The sequence below is a fragment of the Piliocolobus tephrosceles genome, chromosome 15 (genome assembly GCF_002776525.5).
Source record: "Piliocolobus tephrosceles isolate RC106 chromosome 15, ASM277652v3, whole genome shotgun sequence".
Lineage (NCBI taxonomy): Eukaryota > Metazoa > Chordata > Mammalia > Primates > Cercopithecidae > Piliocolobus > Piliocolobus tephrosceles.
In genome coordinates this window covers 9,409,338-9,422,598 of record NC_045448.1, presented here as the reverse complement: position 1 = coordinate 9,422,598, position 13,261 = coordinate 9,409,338, and the positions used below count along the sequence as shown (strand labels likewise).

The 13,261-nt window shown below is 48.3% G+C and overlaps 1 long non-coding RNA gene across 1 annotated transcript; it reads right to left on the bottom strand.

Annotated features, from left to right (window-relative positions):
• Positions 1-2,949: 2,949 nt before the first annotated feature.
• On the bottom strand, positions 2,950-13,261 carry LOC111531839. The gene is made up of 3 exons (XR_002728405.1): positions 13,119-13,261; positions 10,552-10,645; positions 2,950-3,546 (listed from the first exon to the last, which is right to left on the bottom strand). It is a non-coding gene; the product is annotated as an uncharacterized LOC111531839 (long non-coding RNA).

Sequence of the window (13,261 nt, the reverse complement as noted above, 5' to 3'; positions counted from 1 at the left end):
CGTCTCCGTTTTTGTAGAGCCTTGTCTTCAGGTCAGAGTTAATTAAATTCTGCTGACTTCCCAGAGCACCTACTATGTGCTGAGCCCCGGATATACAAAGAAAAGCAGGATAGGTCCCTGCCTAGTGACAGCTCATAGCAGGCTCAGTTCCTGGTGGTTTTTGGAGCCTGTGGAGGGTGAAGAATCATATGCTCCTAAACTGCTTCAAAACTTAAAAATAATAGAACCCATAATGTACCCTCTGAGTCTCCAAATCTTGCTAAGTAATTGCTAATCTTGCTAAGTAATTGCTAAGGCTTTTTCTTTTCTTTTCTTTCTTTTTTTTGGCTCACTTTCTTTTTTTTTGCTCACTAGACAGGACATGAGATATGTATATTTTATGTATATTTTATTTTTATCCCTAGACTGTATCATCAACTTCTGGAGAACAGAGGCTGTGCTTTAATTACCTATATTCCTGGCATAGGGCCTAGCACTGGCCACTTACTGAGCAGTAGGGACTCAGTGTTTGCCGAATGTACTAAGCATCCAGAATGAACACTGCATTGTGCTTCTGAATGGAAGAGTGAATGGATGGGTGCATGGATGGATGAGGGGGTAGAAGGAAGGTGGAAGGATGGATGGATGGATAGATAGGTTGATGAGTGAATGGATGAACGGTGGATGGGTGATGGGTGGATGGATGGATGGGGGTATGGATGGTGGGAGGTTGGATGGATGGATGGATAGATGGATGAGTGGATGGATGAACAGATGGATGGGTGGATGGATGGATGAAGGGATGGATGAAGGGATGGATGGATGGATGGATAGATGATGAGTGGATGGATGAATAGGTGGATGGGTGGATGGATGATGGATGGATGGATGGATGAATGGATGGATGGATGGATAGATGGATGGATGGATGGGTGGAGAGTAAGGCACTGCATCAAGATACAGATGCAGAAGTTGGGAAACAGTAGGAAAGTTTAATCAAGAACTATTCACAAAGTGGAGGAAAATGTTTATGGCAATCAGTAATGGATGCAGTTTCCTGGGGTAAGAAACAGAAGGAGCAGTTACCACCCCAGTCCTGAGGGACAAAGGGAAAAAAATAATGACCAGAACCCAAAGAGAGGAGCTGACCAGAGAGGAAGCATCAGGGAGAGGGAAGTAGGCAAGTCACACATACAATGTGTGGCCTTTTCCCTCTGACTTTTTTCTTTTTTTAATTATACTTTTAAGTTCTAGGGTACATGTGCACAACGTGCAGGTTTGTTACATATGTATATATGTGCCATGTTGGTGTGCTGCACCCATTAACTCGTCATTTACATTAGGTATATCTCCTAATGCTATCCTCCCCACTCCCCCCACCCCACGACAGGCCCCGGTACGTGATGTTCCCCACCCTGCGTCCAAATGTTCTCATTGTTCAATTCCCAGCTCTCAGTGAGAACATGCTCTGACGTTTTTCGTGTAGCATAATGTCTTCAAGGTTTATGCATGTTGTACTTTATTTCGTTTGTTGTCTAGTAGCATTCCGTCCTGTAGATATACTACATCTTGTTTATCTGGAATGCATTATGAATGCTGCTATGAGCATTTGTGTGCAAGTTTTTGTGTGTACATATGCTCTCATTTCTCTTGGAAATATATGCAGCAGTGGAATGGCAGGGTCATGTGGTAACTGTTTAGCCTTTTGAGGAACTGCTAGACAATTTTCCAGCCACTGTTAAGTGTCTGCCCCATTTAACATTCCCACTAGCAGCACACAAGGGCTCCAGTGCCTCCACATCCTCAACACATTATGATCTGTCTTTTTGATATGTAGCTGTCTTTTGATGCATCCTAGTGGGTGTGAAGTGGTGTCTCATTGTGGGTTTCATTTGCATTTCCCTGAGAGCTAATGGCAAACATAGCTTTGCCTTGTTACTTCATCTGCAGCAGTATCAGTAAAAGACAGTGTGTTAGGTTTGGAGGGAACTTGGATGTCACTGCTCCAACTTTGTCATTTTCTAGATGGGAAAACAAAGGCTCAGAGCAGACCAGGGGCTTGCCCGCATTCATGCAATCAGTCAGGGGAAACCCTGGGGATAGAGCTCAGGTTTTCTGACACCTAGACTGTGACTTCTTTCTCTGTCATCTGGATCAGAGGACAGGTGCTATGTCCCTCCAGCGCTGTCCCACCCTTCTTTACCCTGCACTGTGCCCAGAGAGGCTGGCGCATACCAGCTACATCAATGCATCCCTTGCCCTCTAGTTTCTTTTTCTTTTTCTTTTTTTTTTTTTTTTGAGATGGAGTCTCACTCTGTCTCCTGGGCTGGAGTGCAGTAGTGTGATCTCAGCTCACTGCAACCTCCATCTCCCAGGTTCAAATGATTCTCCTGCCTCAGCCTCCCGAGTAGTTGGGACTACAGGTGCGCACCACCATGCCTGGCTACTTTTTGTATTTTTAGTAGAGGTGGGGTTTCACCATGTTGGCCAGGCTCGTCTGAAACTCCTGATCTCAGATGATCCACCTACCTCAGCCTACCAAAGTACTGGGATTACAGGCATGAACCACCATGCCTGGCCCTAGTTTCTTTTTCTTTTCTTTCTTTTTTTTTTGAGATGGAGTCTTGCTCTGTCGCCCAGGCTGGAGTGCAGTGGCACCATCTCAGCTCACTGCAAGCTTAGCACCACCACACCCTGCTAATTTTTGTATTTTTTGTAGAGACAGTGTTTCACCGTGTTGCCCAGGTTGGACTTGAACTCTTGGCCTTCCAAAGCACTGGGATTACAGGCATGTACCACAGTGCCCAGCCGCCCTCTATGCAGTTCAACCAGTGGAAGGCACCAGCTAGAGATTGGCGTGTAAGAGGTGCTGAGGCTGTGTGACCTGGCTCCCTTGAGGGTGGACCAGAGAGTGAAGAGAGGCTGGGAGGGAGACTAGGTGAGGGGAGCAGCCAGCCAGCAGGAGCCTCCTTCAGAGGAAGATGTGGGTTTATTTATCTCTCTTGCTCTCTCCTATGCAGAAAGCTCTTCACTGCTGCTCAGCCCTGGAGAGGCAGGAGAGGGGCAAAGCTCCCCCAACCCCACAACCCCTTGCAAGTGATTGCTAATATTTATCATGTGTTTGCCAAGTGCCAGGACAATGCCAAACACCTCAAAGGTGTTAGCTCATTTTATATTTGCAGGAACCCCAGGAGGCAAGTCCAGTTTCCAGATGAGGACGTTCAGGTGCGGAAGGAGTAGCTGTCAAGGTCACGCAGCAATGCAGGTGCAGTCGGTGGCAGGACTAGACATAGAAACTCCTGTTTCGGCACAATCCACACTCCATTCCTCACCACTCCCCCTCCCCCAAACCCTGCATTCTGCTGCAGGGCCAGGCCGTGCCACTGACAGGTCACCATCTGTAGCACCCGCCTGGCTGCCTTGAGGTCTAGAGTCCTGGGACTGTGACAGGACCAGGTAGGTACCAGTTGGGAGGCAGGCCATCCATAAAGACCTCATGGGAGCTGAGCAGGCCTCACTGGGCATGGAAAACAGCCCTCCCTACTGCACCATGGGTCACTGTTGCACCTGGGGAGGGAGGAAATCCAGGTGTATTACACTCGCGGCACATCTCAACGCAGACTCATCACGTTTCAAGCGTTCAATAGCTACGTGTGCTTAGTGGCTACCATATTAGTGCATTTTGAAATGAAATTTCATAATAAAATTTTAATAATAAAGGCTCAGGAAAAGCAAGTAACCTTTCCAAGGTCACATAGCTAGAAATGGCAGCGTTGAGGTATGAACCTTGCCTTTCTGACACCAAACCTGGGCGTTGCCCACTACCCCACACAACTAGGGGCCTCAGGGTGCAGATCTGGGTGTGGTTTGGAACATTGCATCCTGCACAGCCTGGGCAGAGGGGCTGCCTGCTGACTTCCAGCTCATGACTTCTTCCGGTTATGAAGATGGCACTCAGGGGGTGCGGGGTCGGGTAAGGAGGCAGAAGGATGCAGTTTGTGTGTCCTGTAGGGAGGACTTGTACCCAAGAAGACAAGAGAGCCCTAGCGGTTGAAGCAGTAACCCAGAGACAATCAGTCATTTTCTGCCACTCATTTCTGTCTCAGCAAAGCCCACCTGGTTGCAGGGCCCAGCCCTCCCCAGGAAAGCCAGGAACATGCTGTTTCCAAACTCCCAATATTTGCTGTCCTTGCAAACCAATAAGGCCGCAGCCTGCAAAGAATGCTGATGGAATCAATGGCAACTGAGGGTGACTTTGAAAAAGAACAGGAGCACTGCTGAAACAGCTCACTCAATGACAGGGACATCAATGAGAGAACTAGAGAGGGATCAATACCCTGAAGGTGAACCGTTTGCAAACTAGAACCACTATTGAGCAACTGACAAGCCAGCCTCAGAAGTGGGCATCCATGGGAACATAAAGGGAGGTGCTTACAAGCTCCCCAACCCATCTTTTTTTTCAAGCAGAAAATTCTGCTTATGCACATGTAATGGAAGTCTCTTTACCAAATCATGAGTCTCTTTGATTTTCGGAGCTTCAAAAGAGATCCTGGCTTCCTTTGACCTGAGTATCATTTCACGAACCACTTCAGGTGTCAATAAATAAGAAATGGTTTCAGCTCTGAAGGGCCTGCTTTACACACATAGTGCAAGGGTCTGGAACCAGAGCCAGGTTAGAGATCTGGATTCAAGTCTTGGCTCAGACATTAACCAACTGGGAGCTCTCAGATACCCCATTTACCTAGTCTGAGCTGCAGTTTCCCCTTCTATAAAGTGGGTCTGGATGACGTGTGATGTCCAAGGTGTGCCCATTCCTTAGTGACAAGGGGGAGTCAGGATTGCTGGGAAGATTTGAAGAAAAATATCTCACGTATAGAAAGAGCTTAATAAGGGATTGCAAACTGAATGAAGGTAACAGGTAAATTCTAGATCCCCCTGAGCTCCATTTACCGTTTTTTGTACCCACCCCCTCTGCCCCATCTCTCACTTTCCCTGCCTGGTACTTGAAGCTCCCAACGTTATCTCCCTGTTTGTGTCTTCCTGAGCACACTGTTTTTCATGTATGACTGTCTTTGCATATGCCGTTTCTCCTGCCTAAAACTCCCCTCCATCCTGCACCGGCTTGCCTAACCCTTATTCATTCTTTAAAACCCAAGGTAGGCGTCCTTTGCTCCTGACCTCCCTTCCTGTATGTTATGAGTGAGTTTCCATCCCCAAACAGCATTGATCTCTTCTTCTCTGGGGCTGCCTCAGCACTGTGGAGACTTTTGTCCCTGTGTGTAGAGAATTGTACTGTAATTGATTTTTATCTCTACTGAACTGGGACACCCCAAGGGCAGGGACTCCTTGTTCCTCATTGTGGCCCCAGCCTGGGACCATGTTCAGGAAGATGGGTATGGTTCTAACTTGTTCCACAGCACCTTATTCCTCTGAGGAGGCCCGAGGATGTGCCAGACATCCTATCTGGGGGGGCTTTTTTCCCCTGAAGAATCCAGGCTTTCCTCTATCCGGGAGATCCCTTCCCCAAACACTCCCCAGAGATATGTTCTCCCTGCAAGTAAACATGAGGCTGGGTCTATGGGGGCTGGGCGCTGGCAAGAGCCTGGTGAGGAGCCCTCTTTGCAGCCAGGACACACCAAGCCCACCCTTCCTCTTCTTCCTCCATTGCTGCCATTGTCCATTAAAGCAGCACTGCCCCAGAGGACCAAGGGAGCCGGAGGAGTAGACAGGTTATAGGGAGTTCCCCTCCACCCATTCCCTCTCCTCCCCTCTAGCTCTCTTTCTCCTTTAAAAAAACATTTGTGGACAGCTTGCCACGGGATCCACAGTTACTTATCACAGTTACTTGGGATACAGCAACCATCGTCACAGGCCCTGCCTTGGGAGAGCTCATGGGCCAGTGGGAGGAAGCACAGAAGGAAACCTATGGTTGCAAGGGAGGGCAGGAAATGCAATGCTGAGGTCCACCAGCTGCCAGCATGCAATGAGAGAGCAAGGGGCAGGGCAAGGGCAGACACTGTGCAGATGGCTGAACAGGGGAGGGAGCTTCAAGAACAGCCTGCACCCTTGGTGGGCTGCCTCTGCTGTGCCTCTTCTCTGGATGTCTCCTGAACCTTGCAAAAGCACCATGGTGGGCAGTGGTGGCCCTGGGGTCCGGGCTGTTTGGAAAAGAGTTAGAGAAAATTTAGAAAAGAAGAACCTTGGTCTTAAAGGATGAGTAGACCTTTGTTAGTAACGAAGAGCGGGACGTTCCAGGTAGAGGGAAGAGCATGATGCAGGGAGGGAGGAGGGCGGAGGAGGGGCTGGAGAGCAGGGGGACTGCCAGAGAGAGCGGAGAGGTGGGCAAGGACCAGGACTGGGGTCCTGATGCCACGCTCAGGGGTTTAATTATCCTGGGCAGGTGGACAGCCATGGAAGGGGTGCACATGCAGGGGTGACATCATCTGCCTCTCCTTCTACTTAGGTCCCCCAGAACCTCTAGGCTCTCTGTAGGTAGAGCCACAAACACTACTCACATGCCATGTGTTCAGTTTCTCAGCCTCCTGAGGCCTCCTCAGGATTAGCCCCAGAAGCAGCCAGCTTCACTCTCCTGAAGTAGCCACGTCCTCGCACAGCTTTCCTCACTGGGAACCCATCGATGCAGGTCTCCAGTGCATCAGGTCCAAACCACCACTGCCAGGAGTGACAGTCAAAATACCTCACCTCCGACCCAAAGACCCAACATGGCAGAGTCCCAGAAGCAGCAGAGCTGGAGGCCCCCACCCACCACCCCCAGGGCTGGGCCAGGCATTAACCCTTTCATTGCTAGATCAGGGTGTGGAGAATTTATAGGGTTCCAGAAAAGAATGGGAGCAACAGGGGGGCACACATGATGCTTGTGAGCAGCAAATCTTTACTCACGGGAGCAGCCTATTTCAGTATGTTCACAACCCACACACCTGTCCGGGCCACACACCATCCACATCGGCCCTTAGGTAAAGACCTAGAAGAGATGCTTCCTGAAGTCCCTTCCAGCAATGACAGGGAGGCCCCTAATCCAAGTGATGAAGGGCTCAAAGTCATGTTTAGTGAGATGGAGGGCTCACTAAACATGACTTTGAACTGGAAGGCACTTTTGTTGGTCAGTTACCATAGCACAGTTACTTCTGCGTTAACCAAGAGAATGACTCTGTACTTGAAACTCTGGTCAGTGATGAAACTCACTTTCGAAGAACTTTGGAGTACGCGATGGTTTTCCTGCCTATGCTTTTTCACAAAAGCTGCCAGGAGCCTAGAATTCTGCACCGGGAAATACAGACAAATACTTGCTGTCATCGGAAAGCTGTAAAACTGGTCACCAAGTGAAGAGCCTGTGTGAACAGGGTCTCTGATGAGACATTGGTCCCTGCAATGCCTGCTGGATACTCACTTTTCAATCATCATCAGCTGGCCACATGGGAATCCAGGCAGACACGTACGAAAACGTATAGCACGCACTGATCACAGGCAGTCCCGAGTCGTGTCTCACTTACTTGAAACAAGGAATTAGGCCTGGCAGGTGACTAAGTTGGAATTTCTGAGGTTAATGATCTAGAATAAATAATGTGTGCTACAAAAGATGCTCGCAATTAATATTTATTGAATACCTACTACGCATTCACCACTCTGTTAGGTGCTGGGAGAGACACAGACACAGTCTCTGCCTTCAAGTTGGGGAACTACCATGGCACATGGTGAACAATAAATTGCTTTTCAACAACACTGAAAAATGTAAAGGACCCTAAAACTATAGGGTGATACAGAACCTCAAGCCTCACAACCAAAGTAACTTCAAAATAGATGTTTAACTTCATGAGCAATTTCTAAACACAACTTGAAGCTTTTTCCATCAACAAATATTTGACTCTTACCAATCAGTCAATCGGGTATGTGCCTAGCCCTGTGGATTGTTGTCTACAAAGTAAATGATTTTAAACTACATACTGCGAAGAAGAAAAACACATGGCTTCTCTCTTAGGTAGGGAGCTCCTAGCCCTGTGGGAACAGTCCAGGCTAAAGCCGTTTCCTATTGTGTGGGTTTCCAAGATGCCTCCAATCCATGCACCTTCACTCTAGCACCTGTGTCTCTTCTCAATCAATAGAGTTCACATTGGCCCACTCTGTGTTTCAAATACAGATGTCAGCCCTGCACCAAATCACAGCCCAGCAGCCACCTCAGAGCTCAGAGGTGTCCCTCAGCCTGGCCTCCCACAGGGAAAGTCCCAATATCTGAGGCTCTAGACAAGATTCTGTACCCAGAACACAGCTTTCAAGAGGGCACCCAAAGGGGAGCTCCGAGTGGCAAGGAACGCTCTGAGGCTCAGAGATAGGGGGCAGAGGAGCTTCAGGGAGGGGTCTATGGCCTAAGAGAGAAGAGAGAAGAAGGTCTCACCCCTTCTCTACCTCTAGTGCGCCCAGATTCAGAGGAGATGTTGGCATCATGGGGGCAAAAAAGGAAACAGCACAGCTGCTAAGGAAGACTAGACAGGGTGATTTGGGACCAGAGTAAGTTGGGAGAAGTGAGAAAGGAAGAGAATGAGGCTGGCGGAAATGTCACACTCCAGAAAAGCTGAGGCTTAGCCTGCAGGGATGGGGGAGGCCCCGCAGGAGGGTGGGACACTCTCTTCAGAACAACCAGGAATGGACAGTTTCGTCTCCCTCTCAAGAACAACTGCAGGCCGGCGCGGTGGCTCATGCCTGTAATCCCAGCACTTTGGGAGGCCAAGGCGGGTGGATCACAAGGTCAGGAGATCGAGACCATCCCGGCTAACACAGTGAAACCCCATCTCTACTAAAAATACAAAAAAATTAGCCGGGCTTTGTGGTGGTTGCCTGTAGTCCCAGCTATTCAGGAGCCTGCGGCAAGAGAATGGCGTGAACCCGGGAGGCAGAGCTTGTAGTGAGCTGAAATGGCACCACTGCACTCCAGTTTGGGGGGCAGAGCAAGACCCCGTCTAAAAAAAAAAAAAAAGAACAACTGCAAAGCGCAGGGCGTCAGGGCTGAATGAGTCCTTGGAGATGATGATGATGATCAGTGTTATCATAACAGACAACAGCAACCACTATGAGCTGAGCACTCACTGTGGGTCACATGCTGCACAGGGCTTTACACAAAGCATCTCATTTAATCCTCACAACAACCACTGCGCTAAAGAGGAAACAGAGATACAGAGAAGTTAAGCCACTCTCCCAGGGTCACCGAGTTCGTGGCAGACTGGACTGGAACCCGGGTCTTCTGATCACTTCAGATCCTGTGTTTAGTCAGACCAGCTGTCTTTTGAATGCAAGCTTCAGATAATTCTTCTTAGTACAGGAAATGTTCTGAATTGTCATTGCACATTTCATGACCATAAACTACTTTTGTAAATGATTTCTCTTTTATGAAATGGATTAGAGCATGCAATGGTCAAACTTACCCTAAAGTCCTCTCACACATCTTACGGGAATGATATGGGAGGATGTCCGACACCCTCTAAATAGCCTGTAATTTTGAAATATTTATGAATTGCTAGGGTCAGAGGATTATTTAAAACTCCTGTACGATCATAATCGCCTCTCTGTCTCACACAAGAATGGGTGTGGGGGTTAACACCATGAAAATAAAATAGAAAAAGACGCCTCGGGCTGAGTACAGTGGCTCACGTCTGTAATCCCAGCGTTTTGGGAGGTCAAGGCGGGCGGATCACTTGAGGCCAGGAGCTCAAAACCAGTCTGGCCAAGATGTCAAAATCCTGTCTCTACTAAAAATACAAAAATTAGCTGGGCATGATGGCACGCGCCTGTAGTCCCAGCTACTCAGGAGGCCGAGGCAGGAGAATTGCTTGAACCCAGGAGGCGGAGGTTGCAGTGAGCCCAGATCACACCACTGCACTCCAGCCTGGGCAACAGAGTGAGACTCTGTCTCAAAAACATAAATAAATAAATAAAAATAAAAAGATGTCTTGGAGTGACCTTGGATGCCTCTTGATTTCCGCATCTAATCAATATCTCCGCAATCTCTCTCGTCACCCTCCTGCACGCACCCCCCCAACCCACTGCCACTGTCATCGTCACCTCTGGAGTTCTCTGCAGTCGCCTCCTACCCCAAATCCTCCAACCTATCCTTTACAATGTAGCTGTGGGGACTTTTCTTAAAAATCCCAGCAGGTGGCCCTCGGGCTTAAAAGCGTTGATGATAGAGACAGAAAGTAGGATGGTGGCGGTTGCCGGGAACTAGGGTGAGGGGAGCATGAGGGGTGGGTGTTAAATGGGTGCAGAGTTTCAGTTTTACAAGATGAAAGAATTCTGGAGATGGATGGTGGCGCTGGCTGTACATCTGGAGATGGATGGTGGTGCTGGCGTACAGCATTTTGAATGTGTTTAATGCCACTGGACTGTACACTTAAAAATGGTTTACATGGTAAATTTTATGTTATGTATATATACCACAATAAAAACATCAATTTAAAAAGTATCTGATGATTTCTAATGGTCTCAGGATACAATGTCTTTTCCTCAGGGAGATACTCAAGGGTCCTAAGAATGTGGTTTCAGGCAAGGCACAGTGACTCACACCTGTAATCCCAGCACTTTGGGAGGCTGAGGAAGGAGGATCACTTGAGGCCAGGAGCTTGAGACCAGCCTGGGCAACATAGCAAGACCTCTGTCTCTACAAAAATAAGAAAATAAAACAAAATGTAAAACTCAATGGGTTAAAAAAAACAAAAACAAAAAACAACAACAAAAAACCCCAGCAGGTTTTAAAGATTGGGGTAAAAAGAACGTGGTCCCAATCTTTGTTTTTTTTTTTTTTGTTTTGTTTTTCTAGAGACGGACTCTCACTTTGTCGCCCAGGCTGGAATGCAGTAGCGCAATCTCAGCTCACTGCAACCTCCACCTCCCAGGTTCAAGTGATTCTCCTGTCTCAGCCTTCTAAGTAGCTGGGATTACAGGCTCCCGCCACCACGCTCGGCTGATTCTTGTATTTTTAGTAGAGATGGGGTTTCACCATCTTGGCCAGGCTAGTCTCGAACTCCTGACCTCGTGATCCACCCACCTCAGCCTCCCAAAGTGCTGGGATTACAAGCGTGGGCCACCGTGCCTGGCCATGTGGTCCCAATCTTTAGCAGCGACCTCACCTCCCACCTCCTTGCCTGCTGCCCACACACACACCATATCCCAACAAATCCGTTCCAAAACCGCCACGCCTTCTCATGACTCCTTGCCCTGTACATGCTGTTCCTTCTCTCTGGGATGCACCTCTCCCTCTACCAATGGCTGGGAACATCTTAAGACCCATTTAAATAAGTCACCTCCTCTGCAAAGCCTTCACACCTCCACGCACTTGGCACCCAATGTGACCTTCTTCTCAAAGGCACAGGCCACGTCTTTGTGCCCTAGGTCTCCCCAAGGCCTAGCAGACACTCAGTGAATGTTTGTTAACTGTTTAATGAATATGAGTTTTGTCCTCATCTGGGGGAGCTTGACAAGACCTACATAAATGAAGTAATTCATTTCTAAAAAGTGTGATGCAATCTAGAGGTAGAATCACATCTTCAACAAGAGGGAGATCTTTGTGGGTCTCGGAGGAGGGCAAGTTTGGGGAGGGAAAAGCCTTCCAGGTAGGGGCATCAATGACAGTAAAGCTCCCCCAACCTTTTCCAGAAAGAGAAAGATGAAATCCAGGCTAAGGCTTTTCCCAGGCTCCAGCTTCTGCACACTGTCCATGCATAGCTTTTGCTTCCTTTTTCTGCCATGTAGACTGGAAACCCAAGTATAACTGCAGGGAATGTGCTATTTTGGGCTGCCCAGCCTCTGAATCCCCTTTCTTTGTTGGAAGAATCCCCCACTTTATGAATCTTAGTGGGAAGTGGAGCCCAATTTCCCCTTTGAAAGGTGTACATTCTAGATACTTACTCTCCCTAGCTTATCTTGAACCCTGGCATGGCACGTGACTTGGGCCCGGCCAGAAACCACAGCCAGGATTTTGAATCTGGAGTGAATGATCCAAAGCAGCAGGGACTGTGGAGAATTCCTCTGTGGGGCAGCAGCAAGGCTTAGTGTCATGGATTTCAATGAGAGTAGAGGGTACTGGACTGTGTTGGCATCCAGGTTCCAGGACCTGGTGCCATGGAGTCAGTGCAGCATGCTGTGATGTCTGCTGTTCAGTGGCAGAAGCCACAGGGATCTCCCTGGGAGAGGTCTGCACAGTGATTTGGGCCATGGTTCTAGCTGCACACCCTCCCAGTGCCTGCTCATTCGATAAGCCTGCTTCACCAACCTGCCTCACCATCAGTAAGAAGTAATAGTCTTATATTTCAATCCACTAGAGTTGGTTTCTTTCACTTGCAAATAAGGACTCTGATATAGTAATTAATACAGACCAAGCTAGGCCCCTGGTCTTCAGGAAAGGGAAAGAAAATATGCATTTTCTGAGCATCTACTAGGTGCTTACTAGTGTTCTAAAAAATTCAGCTAATGTACTAGATGTGCTTTTTTCCTGGATGCTTTGAGGATCTTGGAGTGATAATCTCATCTGCACTGCCCAGACCTCTGACAGTGTAGGGGCTGTGAGAGCCCTGCTTCAACATCACCTCCAGGCCGAGGTTTCAGCATCAGCCTCCAGATCTCAGCCCTGGCAGGGACAGCTTATATGGCAGCTACAACTGTCCAGCAAAGACCCAGGACTGCCTGCTTTGGCCTGGTGAGCTAAATCTTCATTTCACCGACTTCTTGTATTTTTTATTTTAATCTCTCTCATTTGGTCTCATGTTCTAAATCTCTTGGCTCGAGCAGCAACAAGTTGCTACCTTTTGTCCTCTATTCTAGGAAGTTTGTGTGACGGTGGTAGCAGCTGGATTCCGTCTGAACACATTCCAGCAATTTGCCTGCTGCAGGATCCTTCAGAGTGAGGTTGGCCGCATCAGTCTGGTCAGCTGCAGCTCTGAGTTTCAGAACCACAATCACTGAGTGTGGCTGGGACCGTTTGCATCAATTACAGCAATTGCTGTCCCCAGGCAGAGAGCATCTCATATTAATAGCTGAGTGGGTTGGTGAAACTCCGTTTTTTTCCAGGGGTGGCTTTTGATGCAACAAGCTTTTATGTCTTTTGTCTAGATGAATGAGGGCCCCAAATATCTTACCTGGGTTTTCCCTGGTTTAAGGAAATCCAGAAGAGAAATCATCCAAATAAATCAGGGTGATTGATCACATTCAAAAGGGTTCTTTTCTCTCTCTGCAAAAGGTTTCTTCTGGGTTCTCTCAGCTGCCTTCTGGTGCAGTTGAG